This window comes from Olea europaea, chromosome 13 (assembly GCF_002742605.1).
Source record: "Olea europaea var. sylvestris chromosome 13, O_europaea_v1, whole genome shotgun sequence".
Classification (NCBI taxonomy): domain Eukaryota; kingdom Viridiplantae; phylum Streptophyta; class Magnoliopsida; order Lamiales; family Oleaceae; genus Olea; species Olea europaea.
The window spans coordinates 18,962,009-18,968,622 of NC_036249.1; the positions used below are offsets into that span (position 1 = coordinate 18,962,009).

General features: G+C 32.5%; 1 long non-coding RNA gene across 1 annotated transcript; it reads left to right on the top strand.

Moving 5' to 3' along the window:
* The first annotated feature begins 1,846 nt into the window (after positions 1–1,846).
* LOC111407799 lies at positions 1,847–3,990 on the top strand. The gene is made up of 2 exons (XR_002705197.1): positions 1,847–2,807; positions 3,533–3,990. It is a non-coding gene; the product is annotated as an uncharacterized LOC111407799 (long non-coding RNA).
* Positions 3,991–6,614: the final 2,624 nt, after the last annotated feature.

Below are 6,614 nucleotides of genomic sequence, written 5' to 3' on the forward strand. Positions count from 1 at the left end.
ATTTATTCGTCAAGTATGATGGGTCTTGTCACTGATGCTTAACTAAGCTAAGCACGACGGTTAGAAGATCATTAAATATGGACGAAAATTGCCCATTTGTCATTTGGCTATAACCAATTGAAAGAGCTGGAACTGTGAGTACCATAAATGAAGAAATAAGATAAAAGTAAAATGATTGGAATTACAATTGCATTTTTCCCACAAAATAATTTATGTAGATTCACATATCTACGGCTTATGTCACTCATAATTTGCAAACCAACAATACATAATATGGTTGGACATTATTAATGGTCAATGAAAACGCAAGCAAATTTTAATTGGGTCAATAATTTTATTTTATTTTTAATTTTAATCTAGGATTGCTTATGTCTAATCAAAGCTAGAAAATTCATTCAATGTGAGCACTAATTGACAATTTTTCATTTTTAAAATTTTTTTTTTATCATGAATTTAATGATGGTAAAAATATAAAATAATATTACGACATTACCCAAAATGACATAGTTTATAAATTACACTTGTTCCGAATTTTCATACCTTGATATTGTTGTGCAACAACTTCGTTATCAATCATCAAAAGTGTAACAACACAAAATTTTTAAACTCAAAATGCTACACAAAGCTTTGAAAAAAAAATAATAATAAAAATTAAACAACGTGGAATTAACTTATGTATTTTATATAGACAAAAAAAAAAATTGACAGTTAATAATTCTCATATAAATATTTCAACGTAGGTATCATGACGAATATTCTCTTCCAATTATTTGCACCCCATTGACATGTTATGCTGAATCTAGAAGAAAATATGTGAGCCATTCAATAGCATTGCAAAGAATATGAACACAATGTTAATTAACCAATTTACCTTTTTACGAAAAAATAATAAGGCATATTTTATATTCTCTTTCTTCACTAAGTAGGACACAGCCTCAAGCATCAAATAATTTAATTAAATAATGCTATATAGTCTCACTGGGATTGTAACCCCAGTTTAGGTATCGCTAGATGATAAGCAAAATGAACGGTGAAATTAGATGGGTCATTCAATTCTATTTATCATTTAATGTCACATCAACATGACCTAAATTGAGGTTGCAATCACAGCGAGACTAAACAGCACTACTCAATTTAGTATCATTATAGCCACTCTTATTAATTAGACATGCATGGTGATTGTAAATCAATTTACCAAAGTTGCTCTGTCGTTCAATCTCCAATTTAATGTAATTATTTAAGCCGAAAACTGAAATCGTAAGGAATACGCACTACAAGAAAAAAGGCCTTTTGTAACATGTAAAAGGCAACATTTATTAATTGCACGTTGCTAAAAGGGCTCTATTGCAACGTTCAGCAAGTGTATGTTGCCATTGGTTGACAAAATTAAGATTTAACAACGTTTTTTTAATGAATGTTGCTGAAAAACCATTTTGCAACGTTCACAGACCATTGCTGTTATTTTCTTTTTTGCAACGTGCAATGCGCGTTGTCGTAATGTTTTTGCAACGTTCAATGAATGTTGCCATTGATTAGTTTTAGCAACGTTCAAAGAACGTTACCATTAATCAGTTTTAGCAACATTCATGCGAACGTTGTCGTTGATCAGTTTTAGCAACGTTCATTGAACGTTGCCATTAAAGGTTTTAACAACATTCACATGAACGTTGCCGTTATTAGTTGATCGGTTTTAGCAACGTTCAATGAACATTGCTATTAGAGGTTTTAACAACGTTCACTTGAACGTTGCCGTTAATTCCCCCAACCCACTCGACCAGGACCCGATTAGTTTGTTAAAAGACTTAAATTTAGTCTCCAAAGTCCAAAACACAACTACAACCCTAATTTCTTCCCTCAACTCTCGTCTCCGCCTCTCACTCGTCTCTCATTAATTCCTCTCTTATAATACTCTTTTCCCCATTAATGGCAGTGGACGTCGCTGTCTCTGGGAGGTGCCACCACAAGCATTTCGTGGTAATAATGTCTGCTGTCTTCAACGCTTTCTCATGCTCTCCCCCCATTCTCTGACGTATAGTTGCGCTTCTCTGCCCTAACTACCGGCGGCACTACCGGTTCACCTCAACTTCTCTGATTATTTTGTCATCCAGCAACTATAAACCTCCAACACCGGTGGTTCTCGCACGGGCTCGGCAAAACTTATCTTCCATGGTCAAAGAAGATGAAGTAGCTTCTCGTAAGGACATAATAATAAATTCACAGTTGTACTTTAATATTAATTGTTAGTTTATATGATAATTGGAAAAGCAAGATTAGCAATCAGATTTTATTTATTTTTATTAATTTACTGTTTGTTGTTAGCTGATGATTTACATTTCGAGGGCAGCTCAAAATAGTGGAATATCCAGACCCAATATTGAGAGCGAAGAACAAGCAAACAATCGTGTTTTGGTTTATTTATTTCTTTAAATTGATGAAATTTTTTAATTGTTTTCAAGATGATATAGATAATGAATTCTTGAGTCAATTGTGTTGTAACTTGTAAGTGTTGGGTGAATGAATTGAAATTATTGTGGAGATTCTTTGAAAGCAAAGAACCTAGAAAGGGGCTTTTCACCTTTGCACCTTGAAGTAGACTATGCAATAAAATATATCTTGTTGGCTGTTCAGGTTCTGATATTTTGGGAATTTTTTACTGTGATTGTTTAGCTACCTGGTAACTATACATTTAATTTCAGTAATACCTTTGAATTCCATGCTACCCTTGATACGTGGACTACTTCATAATGGGGATGAAGTTAGAAGAAATGGAGAGCTCCATGGTTCTGATCAAGCAAGGTGTTGAAGCTGTAAGTTGGTAGTTGTTTATTTTCCTAGATTGTTAAAAACAACTACTATCTTGTAAGCTTTTGGTTGCTATAGTTTATTTATTTTTTATTTTTTAAATTGTATTAGACTATAATATAAGAACAAGAAAAAGTTTAAAAAAAAAAAAAAAAAAAAAAAAACTAAAAAAAAAAAAAAAAAAAAAAAAAAAAAAAAAAAAAAAAAAAAAAAAAAAAAAAAAAAAAAAAAAAAAAAAAAAAAAAAATTTTCATTCAACTATGCCACTCCGTGTCCACTCGAAACTGAAAGGATTCATTGCCATTCCCCCGTTTACCTTTATTGGTTTACAGTAAATTTCTATAACCATCAGGCTACACTTGTACTCTGGTTTTTCTATTTTGAGCTATGTCTTGGTCATGTAGTGGAAGGAGAAGATATAGAGTTTTCTTAAGGAAAGTATACCTTTTGATACCTTATTTGATACAAGAAAAGATAGGGAAAGGGAAAGAATGAGGCTTGTATTACTAAAAGATAACAGAGAGTTATTTAACTAGTAACTCTTCTTCATGTCAAAGATATTTATGCTCACTAATATAATTTTCCTTCAGGCACTTCTATGCCCATTATTATGGGAAGTAGCATCTTCAAATACGTAAATGTACTAGCTTTGCCAAATGGATGCATTTCAATAGGTAATTAATTTTGAAGAATGTTATAAAAGGGTAACTGATATACCATGTAATTGTAGGATGCTGCTGCATGGCTTGAATATTTTGAATCAAAAGCTTTGGAGCAGCATGGAGCAGCACGTAATGGAACTCCAAAACCGGATGCATCCATTGCCTGCAAAGGTCACCTGAGGTATTGATTTAGCAAACGATATGGAGTTCATTGAACGTTATGAATCTCTACCGTAATGTGTATTAAAAGAAGAAGATTTAAAAGAAAAAGATTGCATTACGACGAAGCATCAGGTATCTTCAAGGTGGGAGGCTCTTTTCTATATGAAAGATGCAGACCAAGAAGAAAGTAACGGGAAGGATTTTTGAGATCTAGCCAACCCAACGGTTTGAAATCAGCAAGTTGTAAATTATCTTCTTTTATACAATAATTTTCTTTTGTTTAAGAGGAGTATAAGATATTTATTAGATGGGCGATATGCAAATAAAAAATTTTCTTCAATTTATTATAATGATGAGTTTTGTCTATTAGGTATGGATATAATAAAATTATATCAATTTTATGCAAGCCAAAAAATTCTTTTTTATTATGTGATTGATTTGGTCAATAGCTATACAAACAGGAAAAATGCAAAAAATATAAATAAAAATTGTAAATGACCTAGCAAATAACCATTTTGCAATGTTCAATAAATGCCAAAAAAAAATTATAAATGACCTACGACAACGTTCTTTAATAACTTTTTTGCAACGTTCAAAAAAGTTATTTGCAACGTTCAATGAATGTTGCCATAAAGGTTTACGGCAACGTTCAATGAATGTTGCCGTATCTTTATACTCTATAACAACGTCAAGATTTGCAACAGATGCCTGAACGTTGCCGTAAGTCTTAAGCAACGTTTTTTGCCTATTGCGAAAACCTGTTTTTGGTGTAGTGACACAACATACTTGAAGCAAGTTTGAATTTGTCAAGTCAACGTAATTTCAAACGTTGTCGTATCTTTATACTCTATAACAACGTCAAGATTTGCAACAGACACCTAAACGTTGTCGTAAGTCTTTCGCAACGTTTTTTGCTTGTTGCGAAAACCTGTTTTTGGTGTAGTGACGCTACTTGAAGCAAGTTTGAGTTTGTCAAGTCACCGTACGAAATTACATATCCAAACAAATTTTGTCTCGATTTTCAAATAAAAGGAAAGAGTTCGATAAATTAATAAAACTAAGATTACTGGTAGAGTTTAAAATTTTCAAGCACATTACACCGAATTTACTTTATTAAGTCCAATGAATCCAAACACAACGACTGAACCTCATTACCTGTCAACCAACGACCTGTTCTAACTTGTGAGGAGTAGGAGAAGGGTTGAGTACATGAAAATACTCACTAGGATATGAAAATAATGGTGCAATCCCAAATGAAATTTTTTAAATACATAAAAAATACTATACCATCATAATATCTTTAGGGACGGGTAAGAACTCAATACATATCATATGTATCATATCATATATTTAACTTTCATAAGTATAATAATTTGATAACATTTGGAAAAAAACAATTGCACCTCGTTAGATAAGAATAATTAAAACAGAATTTTAAATTAAACCTTATAATAGTAGGAATCATAAGAATATTTAAATTCATATTTTAACTTAATTAATTACAAATTAAGGTAATATGTTTCAACTTCAATAACTTGGGCTTTGCATATCTAAATTAATATTTTCTCGAACCTAATATACATGATTAAGTACGAGCTATCTAACAAGCCAAATATTGATATACTTAATCAAAATTTAACTATTTGGCCCAGAAAAATTGAATTTAATACATATATCATTTTGGGACTCTGCCCCCGTTAGGCCCCCATTTTGTAGAAATGAAAACAGGTGGAATAGTATTTTTTTGAAAAATGAGTGGTGGAAAAAAGAAGGAAAAATTTTCGATTTATGGATAATATTATTTTATGGAAAATTGTGTGGTTGAAAATAGGAGAGAAAAAAATGGAATGTAAAGTAATGAAAATTAATCGGGCCAGACGGGGGTCAACTATTGTACAAGTTAAAGCCCAAATCAAGTAAAATCAAGCTACATAATTAATTTTACGAATCTCTAATGATCTAATGTCATCCCCACAACCATTCAAAACAGAATTACTGGAATCAATTCAATTCACAAATACTAGAAGCAATTCACAGGACAATACTAGAAGCAATTCATAGAGCTAATTTCATATACAATACAAAACTAGTTCATGATTTTAAAACAAACCCAAGACTCAAGAAAAAATTAATAGGTCATCGAACTCATCTTGATTTTCAGTTCAATGTATGTTAAAAGAAAAAATTGAAACATTAAACAAATTAAAATAACAAATAAAAGAAAGAGAAACGAGATGGCTTTGGGGCTTCAACCTCTTCTTCTGGCTTCTGGCTTCTGTTGTGCTGTTGTCTGTCGAATCGCCATTGGAATCGAAGGGAATGAAAAAGGAATCGTAAGAGATTTCGAGATAGTTAGGGAATTAGAAACAAGACCTTCTAGAATCTAGCTTCTTCACTTTCTTCCGGACAAGAATCACTGACGCTTGGAGCTGATGTCGAGTGAGTTGGTGGTCCGTCTGTGTTTGAGAGGTCGAGAGAGATTCGAAGTCCAATGGCGGAATGATGCAGGAGGATCCGAGTCGAGTGATGCTGATTTGTCAGATAGCACGATGATGGCGCTGAGATACCATGAGATGGCAGATCGGCGCAAAGATGAAAAGTGAATCACCATTATTTCCTTAATTGGGAGAATTTGACGCATATTTGGTAATTTGGCCATAACTTTGGCTACGGTTTCGGAATCGCTATTATGACCCCAATTCGGAAAGCTCTTTTCGGCGCGCACGTCGTGGCCACCCAACTATGCTCGGTGGACGTCAATTTCGAACCCAAAATCCACTGTTTTCCTTTTCAAAATTCAATTTTAAGTTATTTTTTACTATTTATGGTAATATTTCGTTTCCTTTTTTCCATATGTTAGAAAACTCGAATTGAGCCAAATTTTTGGCAACTTACTTCTTTTACTTAATATTTTATTTTGGTATAATTTTGAGATTTTGCCATTTTTGGTAATTTTCCCATAATTTCGTATTTTGCAGCTATTTAACC